We start from the raw sequence: 16,754 nt of genomic DNA on the forward strand, positions 1-16,754 counted from the left end.
ACTGTTCTGCCTTATTATGATGCAATTGAAGGTTTTTATACACATGATTACGTAGGTATCACATTAATATTACAATTGTACTTTTATGGAAACAAGGGGCGTAACATGGGCAGCCTAATTTTAATCAGGACTCGAAAGAATGCAAACATGTACTGAAAACATTAGGGCCGTGTGCACAGTGAGAGCAGTGTGCAATACTTATAAAATAGAATTATATACAGAACTCACAAGTTTCCTTTACACATGGAAAAGTGACGGCAGAAAAAAGCCTAAGTGGTCCATCAAGTCTGCCTTACCTTTTTTTTGTTAACTTTGGCTTCCTTGGCTTTCCTTTTATGGATATCATGTAGCCTAAGGCTGGGTTCTCACTATAACATGGAGCGGCTCCCAGCAGGAGTCCGGTGTGTCTCCATTCACCGTTGCAGGTCTGATTTCAGACCGTATTTTTGGCCTAATTTGGACCTGATACGGACCAAAAGACGACGGGACTCCTGTGCAATTCCCACCCCCCTGGATCCGATGCGGAGATGTGTGAACCGGCTCCATAGAGAGCTGGTCACAATCTACTGGTGTGCGAATTGGATGCGGAGAAAATTTGCATAGGTGTGAACCCAGCCTTAGAGAATAATTAACAGAGACCCGTATAGAAGGACGATTACTCTGTGCCATGGAGGATCCCTCGCATACATATATTGACTTCTCTGAGTAACAGGGTCAAATTATTTTGGTAAGCCTGTTTTATAGAACATGCGGTGAAGGAACACTGCGGTGTGGGATTTTCTGCATTTCTGTTAATGGAAGGTACGGCCCAATTTGTTTATTGGATGGTGGACTTTTATGCTAACTTACTATGAGCTGTTTTTTGATTTATTGTCACATGTGGTTGGTGTTTTCATTTGTTTTTAAGCACTGCACTCTTTTCACCATACTTATTAACGCTATATATCTGTTGGTGTGCTAGGAGCCATTTATTTACCTTTAGAGTGTGATTATGCTTCCAACCAAGCATAAAAACAAACCTGCAAAAAGACACTTACATAGAAGCCTCTGCTCACCAGAAGACAGCAGCCCTAGACTTCAGTGTGCACCACAGTCTCCAACCAACCTCTGTAAAACTGCTCTTCCTGTCCTCTAAATCAGTGGTTCTCAACCCTGTTCTCAAGTACCCTCAACAGGCCATGTTTGCAGGTTTTCCTTTTATGTTGCACAGGTGCTTTGTGAATTTCTCTTAGATAAATTAGCTGTCCAAAATACCAAGCCATTGACTCAGATTTAACTGCTTGCCGACCAGCCGCCGTCATTTTACTGCGGCAGGTCGGCAGGATCCCGCGAACGGTTGTAGCTATACAACGGCTCGCGGGATGGGGATAGCTGCACAGCGGGGGTGCCAATGCTCGTGGCCGATGGTCACGATGACCACCGGCCACGAGCGACTGCGAGCACGAGGGACAGAACACGGAAGTGTGTGTGTAAACACACAAATCCCTGGTCTGTTAGGAGTGACAGGGAGCAGTAGATCTCTGTCATGTTGCTAGGCAGAACAGGGAAATGCCTTGTTTACATAGGCATCTCCCCGTTCTGCCGCTCCGTGACATGATCGCGGGACATCGAGTCCGCGGGCACGGTCACGAAGTACGTGGCGGGCGCGCATGCCCACAATGCCGCGTCTTAAAGGGACGTACAGGCACGCCCATTTTGCGCAGCCGTGCCATTGTGCCGACGTAAATCGTCGTGCGCTTGGTCGGCAAGCGGTTAAAGATAAACTAGGCCCCGGTTTGTGAGCACACAATATACAATATAGAATGTTATCTTTATGCTTGTCATAGTCTCCTTAGAAATGAGCAGGGGTAGTATATGTGATGAGCGAAGTAAGAATGGCACTGTTAAGCTAACTTTACTTTCCTTCCCACGACCTCTGACTGCATTCTGTGGTTTCAGCAAGTCAGTGAATCAGCTCAGTGCTCATGGCTTGGAGAAGAACTCAAAACTAATTTATCAGAGATCATTCATCACAGCCTGCACATTGCCCCCGCGACAAATGGTTCATATTATGCCAAGAACAACTCTGCTTTTTGTACTTCTAACAGCAGAATACATGCTTTGACTAAAGCCAGGCCTTCTGGATTATGATGTTTTTATGGTCATACAGTATTTTTATTGTTTTTTTAACATGTAGAGCTGTGTAAACAATTTTCTGCTTTATTTTATTTTTATTTTTTTTAGGAAAGGGTTGGAAACCTCTGTCAAGCTGTCAAGCTCTATTGCTCGAAAGATGTAGGTGGAAGGCACTGGATCCAGAGTTGGTTTAGTGAAGATACTGTAAGTCTATACTGTAAACAGTACAGTGGTTTTGGTTAGAAAGCTGCATAACACGAAGGGGCCCTCGGTTAAACATTAGAAGTTGTAGTGAAAATGAGCGCAACACCAAGAGTTTATGAGTCTCGAGAGTCTTTATTTCGTCACAGAAGTCCAATTTCAAGATTACAAAATGTTTCAGGGAATATAAGCTTCCTCTTTCATCAATATCATTTACATATATGGTTTTAATTCTCTTTAACCCTTATGAAGGAGAACCTTATAGCCACTGATACATGTTGGTTTGTTGTCTTTGGACTGCTACGATGAATTATATACAGCCCACTTCCTTTTTCTTGTCTGGTCATTAGCCTAGGCCAGTGATGGCGAACCTTGGCACCCCAGATGTTTTGGAACTACATTTCCCATGATGCTCAACTATACTGCAGAGTGCATGAACATCATGGGAAATATAGTTCCAAAACATCTGGGGTGCCAAGGTTCGCCATCACTGGCCTAGGCTCATAACATCATGCACAGCTCTCACTCTCGTGAGAGTTTGCCAGGAAGGGGGAGGGAGGGATGAGTCATAAGGGCCAATGAGAGCTGCAGAGCTGGAGGTGTGCCTCCTGTGTGTCTGTGTAAATCCAGGAAGTGAACAGGCAGCAGCTTCAGTTGCCCACAGTTAAAATGGCTGCAGCCAGACTCAGTGGAGGGAGATTTCTGCAGCATATTTTGGCAAGTACAGAATCACAGTATATATAAAATAATATGCAAAGTGGTTGGAGGGAAGCTTCAGAATGGCAAAGATGTTTTTATTACAAATTATGTGAGCAGACCGCAGTTCCTCTTTAAAGTGATTGTAAAGGCAAAAGGTTTTTTTATCTTAAAGTGGTTGTAAACCCTCCCTAGTGACTTTTAACTATAGGTAAGCCTAGAATAAGGCTTACCTATATATAGTGGAGATATCTCCTAAACAGGTAAGTGTCACATAATGGGCTAGTATGCGATGCATACTAGCCCATTATGCTTTTAATTTGCAGGCTCTGCAGGGAGCAAAAGAGGAAGTAAAACCCATCAGGGTTTACTTCCTCTTTAATGCATTCTATTCATTAAGGTAAAAAGCCTTCTGTGTGCAGCTCCCCCCCTCAGCCCCCCTAATACTTACCTGAGGTCCCTCTCTGTCCAGCGATGTCTACGAGTTTCTCAACCGCCTGAGATTCTCCTTCCTAATTGGCTGAGACATAGCAATTTCGCCATTGGCTCCCGCTGCTGTCAATCAAAGTCAACCAGCCAATCAGGGGAGAGAGAAGGCAGGACAGGGTTGGGGCTCTGTGTCTGAATGGACACGGAGAGCTGTGACTCAGCTTGCGTGCCCCCATAGCAAGCTGCTTGCTGTGGGGGGCACTGAACAGGAGGGGAGGGGGCCAGGATCACAGAAGAGGGACCCGAGAGAAGGAGAAACCAGGCTGCTCTATGCAAATCCACTGCAACAGAGCAGGTAAGTATAATATGTTTGTTATTTTTATAGGAAAAAAAAACGAGCCCTTACAATCACTTTATGGCCTCATGCATACTGGACGTTTTAACAGCTGCTGGTTTTTAGCTTTAGGCGTTTTTTTCTACAGCCAGAAAACTCCCCAGCATGTTATCCTATGTGTCCATGCACACATGGGCTTTTATCAGCAGTTTTTGACAGGGGCGTATTCTGGCTGGAAAGAGGAGTTTTTCAGCTGTAAAAAACTCTCTAACTCCGAAACACGCTGAAAAAAGCTGAAGAACGCAGCAATTTGCCATTTATGAGTGTTTTTGAACCCTAAGCTTTTGTGTGAGTATAGCTTTGCTGAAAAAAACGCAAACGCTAATGCAAAAACGCTGCAAAACTAAAAAAGAAACGGCAATTTTTTTTGATGTAGAGTTCTACAGCTAAAGCTACTGCCATTTTTGTAACATCCAGTGTGCATGAGGCCTAAACCATGAGGCTCGGTTCACACTGCCACGACCTGAAAGTTGCACGACTTATGGTGAGACTTTGCCAGGAAACTTCCTGGCGATTTGAGTACTACTTTAAGGCACAAGTCTGATAGAAGTCGCCTTGAAGTAGTACAGGAACCTTTTCTAAAGTCGCAGCAACTTCAGTAGTGTTAATTAAGACAGCTCTCATTGACAAGCATGGGATTTCACATGTAATGCGACTTGGGGTCTCACAAGTCGGATCCCAAGTCGCGGCAATGTAAACTGAACCTTAATATGACATTCATGTTTTCCCTGATCCTGGAGGTTTCTACCTCAGCGGATTCCCTTGTTCATGTGAACAGAACATGAAATCTTAACATGAAAACCTGACATACAGTAGGTTCTGGCCCTCCGCTCCACTTCACTCTATCCAAAAATAAAATTAGTTGAACATTAGAGCTTCTCCTACATAAATAGCCGGGCTGGATATGGTCATGGGAGGCGTCTGATCGTCTGATCTTCTTTATGCTCCTGGCTGCAAAACTTTCTATAGCCCGTTCATGGAAAAAGACTTCGATGTGTATCTCACTATATAGACAAAAAGGTGTCTTGGATAATGCTCAATGAACAAATTGCTGGTGTGGTCAATGATACTACAAAGCGATTTGGGGATCTGAACAAGTTCTGTTCTCCCCCCTGGGAGCTTTGCTTCTTGTTTTCCTCTCTGGGTTTCTCTCCCTACTATTTTCTATTTCCCCTTCTTTTTTCTTTATTCTTTCTGTCACGTCTGAGGTTCCTCCTGCTGGGGACTTCTCTTTTATAATGGTTATAGCTGGTAATCATGGCTCCTTTTTTTGTGTGTGCATTTTGCATAGTGAATTGAGAAGTTTCTCCATGTAGTCCTTGAGGTAAGTTGTGTAACTATTTTTTCTAGATGCAGGGCCGTCTTTAATATTGATTGGACCCTGGGCAAATGGTTTCTTGGGCCCCCCCATACAATTTCGCTCTCCACCTGCTCTGAGACATACAATAAATAGCAGCTAGACTTAAAATCAGTTTACTGTATCAGATCAGGCATCGATTGCGATTGGTTGCCAGAGGTTACAGTGTATCATTACCGCTTACTGACTGGTTGCTAGAGGTTACAGCACACATTACAGCTCACTGATTAGTTGCTAGATGTTACAGCACATGATTTCTGCTTGTTGACTGGTTGCTAGAGATTACTGTACAGTAATACTGCTCACTGATTGGTTGCTAGAGGTTACAGCACATCATCTCCTCACTGCAGGGGGCATGATATACATATGAATGCCCCCTTATTTACATATCTATGCCGCCGGATGCAGCTATTTACATATGAATGCTGGTTATTTACATGTAAACACAGGGTCTACAGGTGAGTCATCTGTACACAACAATAGGGCAGAGCTGGGCAGTATTAGTAGCAGCACTTTACACTGAGAGGGACTAAAACTTCAAGGGACAAGGGAATTTAAACTGGGGTAGCTGGCAAGTATGAGGCAGCTGCTTTGGGCCCCACAACAATGACAGGGCCCAGGGCAGCTGCCCCTTTTGTCCTGCCTTAAAGACGGCCCTGTCTAGATGCTCTGTCCTGCTTACCATCGTGACGGACATGGCGCGAGGCTACTTAGCTTAACAATGTTAATTTTGATTTTCTCCATCTTTAACAATCGTTCTAATTTTGGAAAGATGTTTGTCATTTACTGTATTTGTAAAGCCTGTGCCAGAGTTCTGGCTGTTGTAACGCTAACAAAATTTTCTTTTTGCCTGAGTTCAAAATTTCAATAAAAATGATTGAAAGAAAAAAAAAGTACTATAAAAACAAATTAGCTTATTCTTGTAGTCCTGATGAAGGTGGAGTGCTGTTGCCCTCAAAATGCGTTGGATGTTTTTATATGATTTTTTTTTTTTCTATCAACAATTAAAGAGGAAGTAAACCCCGGATTTTATTTCTTTTTATTTACATATTATCAATCAACAATATATATAGATGCCTTCCATATTAAAACGTCATTAAAACAAGTTTGGGATATACCTTTTTTTTGCTTTTAAAAAATAGATCTTCTCCTGGGAATCGGCTACGCCATCTTTACTCCTGATTTCTGGCTCTTGTGTAGGCATAATTTCCGCCCTTCCTATCTTTCCCTGGCTAAATCTCGCGCATGCGTGATTGCGCAATCGCGTGTGCTCTTATGACGTTTATGTGATACTCTGGTTCACTCCCCTTGTGTGATGTCTTATACAGTCAGAAGGGGAGAACCGGGAAGGTGTGGAGGAGGGCACACTATCGCGAGGCTTCCTCTGTGCCGTTCTAAGTGGAAGGAATTAACCTGGCATGCAGGGGCTATTGAAACGGCACACACAGTGTGCCGTTAACGGAACTACGGACTGCGCATGCGTCAGTGACATCATTTAAGATTGCAGGATGGATTATGAAAAGACTGTAACGGTAAGTGAAATTTCACAAGCAGCAATCAGCAGGCTTATCACTGTAGATTGGAATGAGCTAAAGTGTAAGTGGAGGGTTTACAACCACTTTAAGATTTTCTTGGACTCGTTTATCAGAATTTGGTCTGGTGCTCCTTTATTATGGGTTGAGCTACTGTTGGGTGTCCATCGAGGGAAAGCCTTGCTGTGTGGGAGCCGCTTCACCAGAGCTATCAAGCTTGTTTAAAGTTTTCCTTTATCTGACAGCAAGTGCAAGCCTAAAAATTACCAGCGCCTCTTTGAGTATATTATTCTGGATTTTTTAAATGTAAGCGCTTAAACTTGATTTAGGCTAGGTTCACACTGCTGCGATCCAACCTTGATCCGATTTTTCAGTGCGATTTTGTAAGGTTACCTGAATGTGTTTTTCATATTCTATAGGGCAAAAATCGCGCTGGAATTTCACCGAAAGTAGTACAGGAACCTTTTCCAAAATTGGCGCAGTTCATGTGCATTGTTGTGAAGGGGCACCATTAAAAACAATGTAATTTATATTATCATGCATCGTCTGTATGACTCAAACTGCATCTGAAATTGCACTAGTGTGAACGGAGCCTTGGTATCGGCTTTTAGTAACTCCCTGTACAGCCAGGGCCGTCTTTACCATTGGGCAAAAGGGGCAGCTGCCCAGGGCCTAGTCATTGCTGTGGGGCCCTAAGCAGCTGCCATCGGTTTGTGTGGAGGGAGACTGTCATGACATTAGGAAGCTCAGCGGCACATATCTAGTGCTGCACACAGTGAGTAGGAGGTGCCTGGAAAGTTTTGACAGGCGGAAAGCAAAACGTCAGTGTATGCGAGGAGGAGAGCTGTCAGCACCGAGTTAAGTAGCGTCTTGCCGACATGTGTAGCTCTGTATTAGTGGAGGAATGGATGGCTGTCAGAAACCCTGATGTTGAGTTGGAGCAGGGATGGCTTGCCAGGAAGATCGGGTAAGGCTCTCATACTCAATACACCCAGTGGCCAGATGGGGAGGGATCGAGGGGAGTCCCAATGCTCCAAAGTGTGGAATCCAAGTACAAAGAGAGCGATCTCTGGTCCCGATGGTCAGGGGAGGAAGACAGAGCGAATCAGTCTGGAACGGAGTGACATGAACAAGTGGGAAGCTTACTTCTGGGAACTGAAAAGCAGTGATGATCACAGGCAGACAAAGGGCGGTCAGAGGACCGCAAAACAATAGGAGACAAATGTAGGACTAAATGTTTTGGCAATCTCCCCTTCGTCAGGTCACATGACCATCGGGACCGAAGAGCGATCTCTTCGGGCTTGGATTCCACACTTTGGAGCATTGGGACTCCTCTCGATTCCTCCCCATCTGGCCACTGGGTGTATTGAGGGTGAGAGCCTTACCCAATCTTCCTGGCAAGCCTGCTCCAACTCAGCATCAGGGATTCTGAAAGCCATCCATTCCTCCACTAATTCAGAGCTACACATGTCAGCCTTGAGTTTTTGTGTTATCCAGGCATCTTTCATTTGACTAATTATTTGTGACTATCAATGGATACAAGTGTTATTCAAGTTATACTTTTTTATTTTATCACAATATTGGGTTATTAATTTACTGGATCAGTGCTCCTTGTTTTGAATTTTATTTTTGTTGTAAGAGTGAGCCCGTTTGGTGAAGCTTGCCGTAGCTTGGCTTTGCCGCCTCTCAGCCATTCAGCATTCAGCACTATACTGTAACCCACCCCCTTCATCAGCCGGGCCACATATGACTCAGAAGAGGCAGGCTGGATGAGAATGGGCGGGAGTCAGGACTGTGCATTGCTGAAAGCTATAGTTTTAAAATTTTTAGTTGCTCCTGGGAGTTGTTGCAGAGTCAGTTTCATATGTCCAAATGTTTTACATACAAGGGACAGTTTCAATATATGGAGATGAAGGTGCCTTCAGATTGATGACATATATAGTATATGTTTGATTATCTCCTGTAGTACATCCGCAGTCTCTGATTATCTCCTGTAGTACATCCGCAGTCTCTGATTGTCTCGTGTAGTACATCTGCAGTCTCTGGTTGTCTCCTGTAGTATATCTGCAGTCTCTGGTTGTCTCCTGTAGTACATCTGCAGTCTCTGGTTGTCTCCTGTAGTACATCTGCAGTCTCTGGTTGTCTCCTGTAGTATATCTGCAGTCTCTGGTTGTCTCCTGTAGTACATCCGCAGTCTCTGTCTCCTGTAGTACATTCGCATTCTCTGGTTGTCTCCTTTAGTACATCCGCAGTCTCTGATTGTCTCTTGTAGTACATTTGCAGTCTCTAACCATCTCTTGTAGTATGTCTGCCACTAAATAATATGCACAACCCTTTGGTGTGTCAGGGGCTGCAGTTGAGACCCCCAGAATCTCATCAGTTAACCATACTGTAGTAGAAAAGCTATACTGTATGTCCAAAAATTAAATGGAGTATATGAGTGTCAGATCAAGACCTTTGTGACATAAAGTGGCCATTTCACATGTACTGCAGTCCCTTCTGCCCCTCTATAGCCTCGTACACACGAGCGGAATGTCCGACAGAAAAAGTCCAACGGAAGCTTTTCATCGTATATTCCGATCATGTGTGTGCCTCATCTGACTTTTTTTTCGAAAATTCTGACGGACCTAGAAATGGAACATGTTCTAAATATTTCCAACGGAACCAATTCCTATCGGGTTCCGACGGACCAAAACCGACGCATGCTCTGAATCAAGTACGAGACGGAAGCTATTGGCTACTGGCTATTGAACTTCCTTTTTCTAGTCCCGCCGTAAGTGTTGTACATCACCGCGTTCTTGACGGTCGGACTTTGGTCAGACTTTGGGTTGACCTTGTGTAGGCAAGACCGCTTGAGTTCCGTCGGAGAAACCTTCGGAGTTTATTCTGACGGCAAAACCGGTCGTGTGAACGTGGCATAAAAGGTGATCCACGGTGGATCGCTTTGCAGAGGCAGTTTGCAGGCATTCAGGAGGAGATACTGCATTTGGCTTGTGGTTGGGGTGACTGACTTCAATGGGCAAGTTTGATAGGTGACACCGCCTATGAAACTTGACATGTCTTGGGGGCCCAAGAAAATGTTTGCCCAGGGTCCAATCAATATTAAAGATGGGCCTGTGTACAGCGACATCCAGAGGGTAGCCAATCGAGCTAAAAGGAAATACGCTGACAGAAAGAGCAAACCTCATCAGTGTCCTCCTGTTCCTTCACTGTCCAATCACAGTCTAGTGGTGGGAGATGGCTTGGAATGATTGCTTACTGCAGTAGAGAAAAGTCAAGGGCAGCAACCAGGATCTGCTGTCTGGTTGAGCTGTACAAACATCAGGACTGGACAGACAGAAATGCAAAAACTTTGACAGGTAAAACAACTCCTATATTTGTCTCAACTGATTTGCCTGAGGTAAAGCTTTTAAAAAATACCAAAATAAATGTCTTGACATTCATCTATGCTCTTCCCTGAGGTCATCTTCCAGGCACAGTGGATGATGACAAAATTGACACGGTAGGTTAAGCAGCTGGTTGTCCTTGGTTTATTACCGTACATAACAAGTTCTGTTGGTCGATTGGTCTTCTGAAGCCATATTCTGTTTGTAAAATACACCATTACTAAATATAATGGATACTCTCTAAACAGAGACAAGCCAGAAGAGTGTCCATATTGCATTGGCCATGTAACATGTTCCAGCATCTGCAGCCTCTCCCCCGCATCCTCTCCCTCCCTTTGAGAGTGGGCAGGGGATCTTCTCCCTGCACCCGCTGTCACAATTTAAAAATAATGCCCCATGCAGGGCCACATTTCACATTTAAAGAAGTATTGTCAGCCATTGTGGATGAAAATCTGTAAGGTGAAATTACACTGGACCCTCTCCCCATCCCCCCCCCCCCCCCCCCCGCTGTACCTGAAGCCCTGAAGCCGTCGGTCACCAGCTAGGAGACATCAGGTCGCCGCTTCACCTGCCTGGGTATGTGAAATCCCCTGTGGCTTAATCTCCTAAACGTACCTCGTAAAGGTACATATAGGAGACATTGTCACATGGACGGCGCCAACCAATCAGACCCCGCTTAGACCGTCCTGGCAGCAACTGAAATAAATCTTGTGAGAACTTGAGGAAAGTCAGTTTTGCTGTTTGTTCTGTAGTCAGTTTTGCTGTTTGTTCTAGCATTTCTTTGGGATGTGGGAGGAAACCAGAGTACCCTGAGGAAACCCACACAGGCACAGTTTTAGGCACCGGTTAATGTAAGAGGTTTAATATGGCTAAATAAATGTGGACACTACACTATAAAAGCTCTTGTTTTATGAGGGTTGGACGACTTCAGTCAAATTTGAAAAATAGGAAAGGAATCACACAAGGTTATTTACAACAGACGAGTGACAATGGAGTGTGTTTAGACCTTCTAATTACTTAGAGGTTTTCAAAAGTGTCCACAATTTTGCCACCACTATTTACAGTTAGTTCCATATTTATTTGGACACAGGCACAATTTTCATACTTTTGGCTCTGTAATGAATTTGAAGTGCAGACTTTCATATTTAATTCAAGGAGTTGAACAAAAATATCAAGTACAAATTTTAGAAACTGCAACCATTTTTTATACACAGTCCCCCCATTTTTTTGCAGGGGCTCAGATGTAATTGGACAAATGAATATAATCATAAATAAAATGTACATTTTTAATATGTTTTGGAGAATCCTTTACTGGCAGTGACTGCCTGAAGTCTGGAACCCATGGACATTACCAAAGACTGGGTTTCCTCCTTTCTGATGCTTTGCCAGGCTCTAACTGCAGCTGTCTTCACTTGTTCTTTGTTTGTGGGTCTTTCTGCCTTTAAAATTTGCCTTTAGCAAGTGAAATGCATGCTCAATTGGGTTGAGAGCAGGTAATTGACTTGGCCATTGCGGAATACTCAACTTCTTTTCCTTCAAAAGCTCCTGGGTTGCTTTTGCGGTGTGTTTTGGATAATTGTCCTTCTGTACTGTGAAGCGCCGTCCAATCAACTTTGCTGCATTTGGCAGAATCTGGGCTGACAGGATATCTCTAAACACTGCAGAATTCATCTGGCTGCTTCTGTGTATTGTCACATCATCAATAAACACCAATGACCCAGTGCCACTGGAACCCATGCATGCCCTTGTCATCACACTGCAAGCTCCACCATGTGACCACAGATGACGTTGTATCCTTTGGATTATGAGCTGTTCCAAGCCTTCTCCACACTTTTTTCTTCCCGTCATTCTGGTACAGATAAATTTTAGTTTCACCCGTCCAAAGAATGCTTTTCCATAACTGGTCTGGCCTTTTTAGATTTTTTTTTTTTTTTGGCAAAGTCTAATCTGGCTTTTCTATTCTTCAGGCTTATGAATTATTTGCATGATTTGAGTGATTTGCACCTTGTGGTGAACCCTCTGTATTTCCTCTTGTGAAGTCTTCTCTTGATTGTAGACTTTGGCAATGATATGCCCACCACCTGGAGAGTGTCCTTCACTTGTCTGGATGTTGTGAATGGATTTTTCTTTACCATAGAGAGGATTCTGCGATCATCCACCACTGGACATCCAGGCCTTTTTATGTTGCTGAGCTCACCGATGCGTTCTTCTTTCCTCAGAATGTACCAAACTGTTGATTTGGCCACTTCTAATGTTGCTGCTATCTCTCTGAAGTTTTTTTCAGCCTTACAATGCCCTTTTTCACATGCATGGACAGCTCCTTTAAACGCATGATGTAGGTTCACAGCAATAGATTGCAAATGCAAATACCACACTTAGAATCATCTCCAGACCTTTTACCTGCTTAATTGATGAAGAAATAACGAAGGAGTAGCCCACACCTGGCCATGAAACAGCTTTTGATTCAATTGTCCAATTACTTTCGGTCCCCTAAAAAAGGGGGATGGCTATTCGTAAGAGCTGTAATTCCTAAACCCTTCCTCCGATTTGGATGTACTTACCCTCAAATTAAACCAGAGAGTGTGCACTTTCAGCCCATATCCATTATATAACTATAACTTTAATATGTTTTCGTAAACACTTGAAAAAAAACAAATCCAAATATATAGGGACCTGACTGTATATTAAGAGTTCTGCATAAATTGATGGCCCTATATAAGTACCTGTAATAAATAAATAGAACCAGCATCGTACACACTATAAACCGTATACTATATGAACGAAAAGAAGAAGGAGACTTAGGTGTAGGATTTATTTAAAAGTTTTTATAAAATGTAAAACCATTATAAATGCACATGTACAAGGTATCGAAAAGCACATCAATAAGTCTCCAGCAGGTGGTGACCTCCCAGGTGGTCAGTGGTGAGCAAATCCATCAGAGTGGATGTGATGGAAGGTGCTTGGAATGCTCACTAGGTCGAGCCAAGAGAAGCAGCAGACTGTGTATGTATATCACATGAATGAAAACCACTGTGGACAGCAAGGAAGTGTTGCAGGCCAACCAGACGTCCGTGATGATGTCATATGAGATATAAATGGGCATGGTTATGCGCTTTGGAGCACGGCCTCCTTTGGCAAACCCTGCACCACAGGGTACATTTAGGGCGTTAATGCCCCTTGCAAATTTTTCAGCACATATACAAAGACTCTGGTGTCCATCTTTCACCTGCCACTCAGTACGCTGTTAGTCTGTCATCCGTGTAGTACATATTGATATCACGCTCGCTCAACACACTTCGCAGTAACGGCTTTCTCAAGAACTATGAAATCACGGCCTCTTTATGGTTGAAAGTTTGACCCTGGGTCATGCTGTGCATCATGTGACCCACAGAAATGGGAATCCTGAATTTGGTATAATCATGTCCTCTTTCAGGGGAACAAAGACAATTATATTTGAAATCTAAAAAAAAAAAAAAATGATTTCAAGAATTACTTAATGGTTCATTAAAGTAATTTACAAATGGATTATGAGCGTTTGAAGCACTGAGCTAATGTCAATTCCATCTCTAGGCACCGAGCACAAATCTGCTGAGGTATGATTTCTGACATAAATTAGTCACGTACGAGGCCTCAGGGGCCGCAGCTCTTAATTGGTAGTATCTTTGTGGAAATGGAGGCGTTGTACTGTCAGACCTGAAGGAACTAGTGTAAGCGATACTATCGATCTAATAATACACATGTCAGATTATTTCTCTACTGACAAGCTTTCTGTTTAATGCCTGTCAAATGGTGTTCTTTGAGGTTGTGCTAGAGCAGGACAGAGGAGGTGCTACAAGTGATTATAAAAACAAAAGGACTGGGTTTGGAATCTCTGAATTATTGTTATACAAGCTTGTCATAAATTTGTGGATTGAGAGGGAGCTTATTTACCTACATTTTTTAAAGATTAAAGTATGTAAGTACTTTAGGACAGAAAGAGCCTTTTCATAAATAATAATAGGATTGCCCAGAGAGCTGTGTTGGGCTCTGCAATGTTTGTAGAGAGTCTGTGAGAGCCTCTCACTGTTTGACATGGAAGACTGTGAAAATAGTCGGGTGGACAGGAACTCAGCTGTTTGAAGACAAGATAGAGAAACAGCCTCTCATTTTTTGACATGATAGCCCGTGAAGATAGTCTGGTTGAAAGACCTGCTTGACGAACAGATAGAGACAGCCTCTCATTGTTTGACATGGAAGGCTGTGAAGATAGCCTGGTGGACAGGGACTCTACTGCTTGATGACAAGATAGAGAAACAGCTTCTCACTCTTTGATTTGGAAGACTGTGAAGATAGCTCAAAGACTCTTCTGCTTGAAGACCAGATAGACAATTTTCCCCTGTTTGACATGGAACTCTCTGAAGATAGCTTGGTGGACAGCATCTTTGCTGCTCGATGGCCTGATAAAGAGCCTCTCACTGTTTCACATGGAAAACTGTGAAAGTAGCCTGGTGGACAGGTACTCTGCAGTTTGATGATCAGATAGAGAGACTGTTTTACATGGAAGACTGTGAAAAAAAACCTGGGCAAACAGGGACTCTGCTGCTTAATGACCAGATAGAGAGACAGATTCTCACTGTTGAAGTGGAAGACTATGAAGATAGTCTGGCGGACAGGCACTTTGCTGCTTGACAATCAGATAGAGACAGACTATCACTGTTTGACATGACATTCAGTGAAGATAGCCTCCTGGACAGGGACTGTGCTGCTTGATGACCAGATAGAGAGACAGCCTCTGTTTGACATTGGAAACTGTGAAGATAGCTTGGCAGACAGAATTACTGGGCTGCTTTATGGTCATAAAGAGGATCCAGAGACATCACACTGTTTGACATGGGAGACTAAAGATAACTTGGCGGACATGGGCTCATCTGCTTTACGACCAGATAGAGAAACAAACGCTCACACATAGGCAGCCCATAGACAGTGTGAAGTCTTCCTGCAACCACTGCCTGCTCCCAGCGGGGGGAGGTGGAGGAAGCCATCACCCCGCCAGGAGAACATAGTAATTTCTAGTTAGTAAGCTCTAATGAGCAGGGCCCTCTGATTCCTTCTGTATTTATTTGTATTGTAACTATACTGTCTTGCCCTCTTGTTGTAAAGCGCTGTGTAAACTGCTGGCGCTATGTAAATCCCGAATAATAATAATAATAATTACTATTGGCTCTAGGAGCCGCTAGTGATAATCGCAAGTGAATCAAGCAGGCTGGGTGTACCCAAGGTAATCGATCGGTCAACTTGGTACATTCCTGCTGAACAGGCCCGAGATTCAAACCGTCTATGGCTAGCCTTAGACATGGAAGTTTGTGAAGATATTCTGGTGGACAGAAACTCTGCCTTGATGAACAGATTTGGAGATAGCCTCCTATTGTTTGACTTGGAAGAATATAAAGATAGCTTGGTAGACAGGGATTCTTCAGATTGATGACAAAACAGAGAGACAGCTTCTCTCTGATGTGGATTACTATGAAGATGCCTGGTGGATAGAGACTCTACTTTTTGATGACTAGAGAGAGAGAGAGTTTCTCACAGTTTGACATGGAAGACTGTGGAGAAGGCCTGGCGGACAGGGACTCTCTCATTGATAACAAAATAGAGACAATCTTTGATGTGAAAGACTGTGAAAATAGGTTGGACAGAGACTCTGCTTCTTGATGACCAGATAGAGAGACAGATTCTCATTGTTTGATGTAAAATTCTGTGAAGGTAGCCTAGTAGACAGGTACTCTGCAATTTGATGACCAGATAGAGAGACAGCCTCTCACTGTTTGACACTGAAAACTGTGAAAATGGCCCGGTGGACAGGAACTCGGTTGTTTGAGGACAAGATAGAGAAACAGCCTCTCACTATTTGACATGAAGGCCTGTGAAGATAGTGAAGATAGTCTGGTTGAAAGATCTGCTTGACGAACAGATAGAGAAACAGCCTCTCGTTGTTTGACATATAAGGCTATGAAGATAGCCTGGTGGACAGGGACTCTACTACTTGATGACAAGATAGAGAAACAGCTTCTCACTCTTTGAGTTGGAAGACTGTGAAGACAACTTGGTGGACAGGGACTCTGCTGCTTGAAGACCAGATAGAGAGACAGCCTCCCACTGTTTGACTTGGAAGACTGTGAAGATAGCCTGGTGGACAACAACTCTACTTCTTGATTACCAGATAGAGACAATCTCTCATTGGTTGACATGGAAGACTGTGAAGATAGCCTGGTGGACAGAGACTCTGCTACTTGATGACAAGACAGAGAAATAGCTTCTCACTCTGAGTTGGAAGACTGTGAGGATAGCTTGGTGGACAAGGACCCTACTGCTTGATGGCAAGATAGAGACACAGCCTGTTACTAATGTGTATTGCTGTGAAGATAGCCTGGGGGTCAGGGACTCTATTGCTTGACAACCAGATAGAGAGACAGCTTCTCACTGAGCAAACTGAAAGTTGGTCAAAGGTTACCTAAGCCTGCAGTTTAACCCATGGCACACCTCCATGAGTTCACACTATCCAACTCTTTACTGCACATAGCCTTAGGCATTCTTTAGTGCAAACATACCTGCTGATATTCTGCAGTGCTTTTTATGTAAACTAAAGCTTTAGGTTGAAAAACAAC

The 16,754-nt window shown here is 43.5% G+C and overlaps 1 long non-coding RNA gene across 1 annotated transcript in view; it reads left to right on the plus strand.

Annotated features, from left to right (window-relative positions):
• The first annotated feature begins 2,223 nt into the window (after window positions 1-2,223).
• The window catches only part of LOC141112939 (uncharacterized), an 83,725-nt gene continuing 69,194 nt past the window's right edge, over window positions 2,224-16,754 (plus strand). Inside the window, exon 1 of the long non-coding RNA XR_012236661.1 lies at window positions 2,224-2,319. This is a non-coding gene — a long non-coding RNA (uncharacterized lncRNA). The remainder of the gene's footprint in view (window positions 2,320-16,754) is intronic.

This window comes from Aquarana catesbeiana, linkage group LG11 (genome assembly GCF_042186555.1).
Source record: "Aquarana catesbeiana isolate 2022-GZ linkage group LG11, ASM4218655v1, whole genome shotgun sequence".
In the NCBI taxonomy this organism is placed as follows: domain Eukaryota; kingdom Metazoa; phylum Chordata; class Amphibia; order Anura; family Ranidae; genus Aquarana; species Aquarana catesbeiana.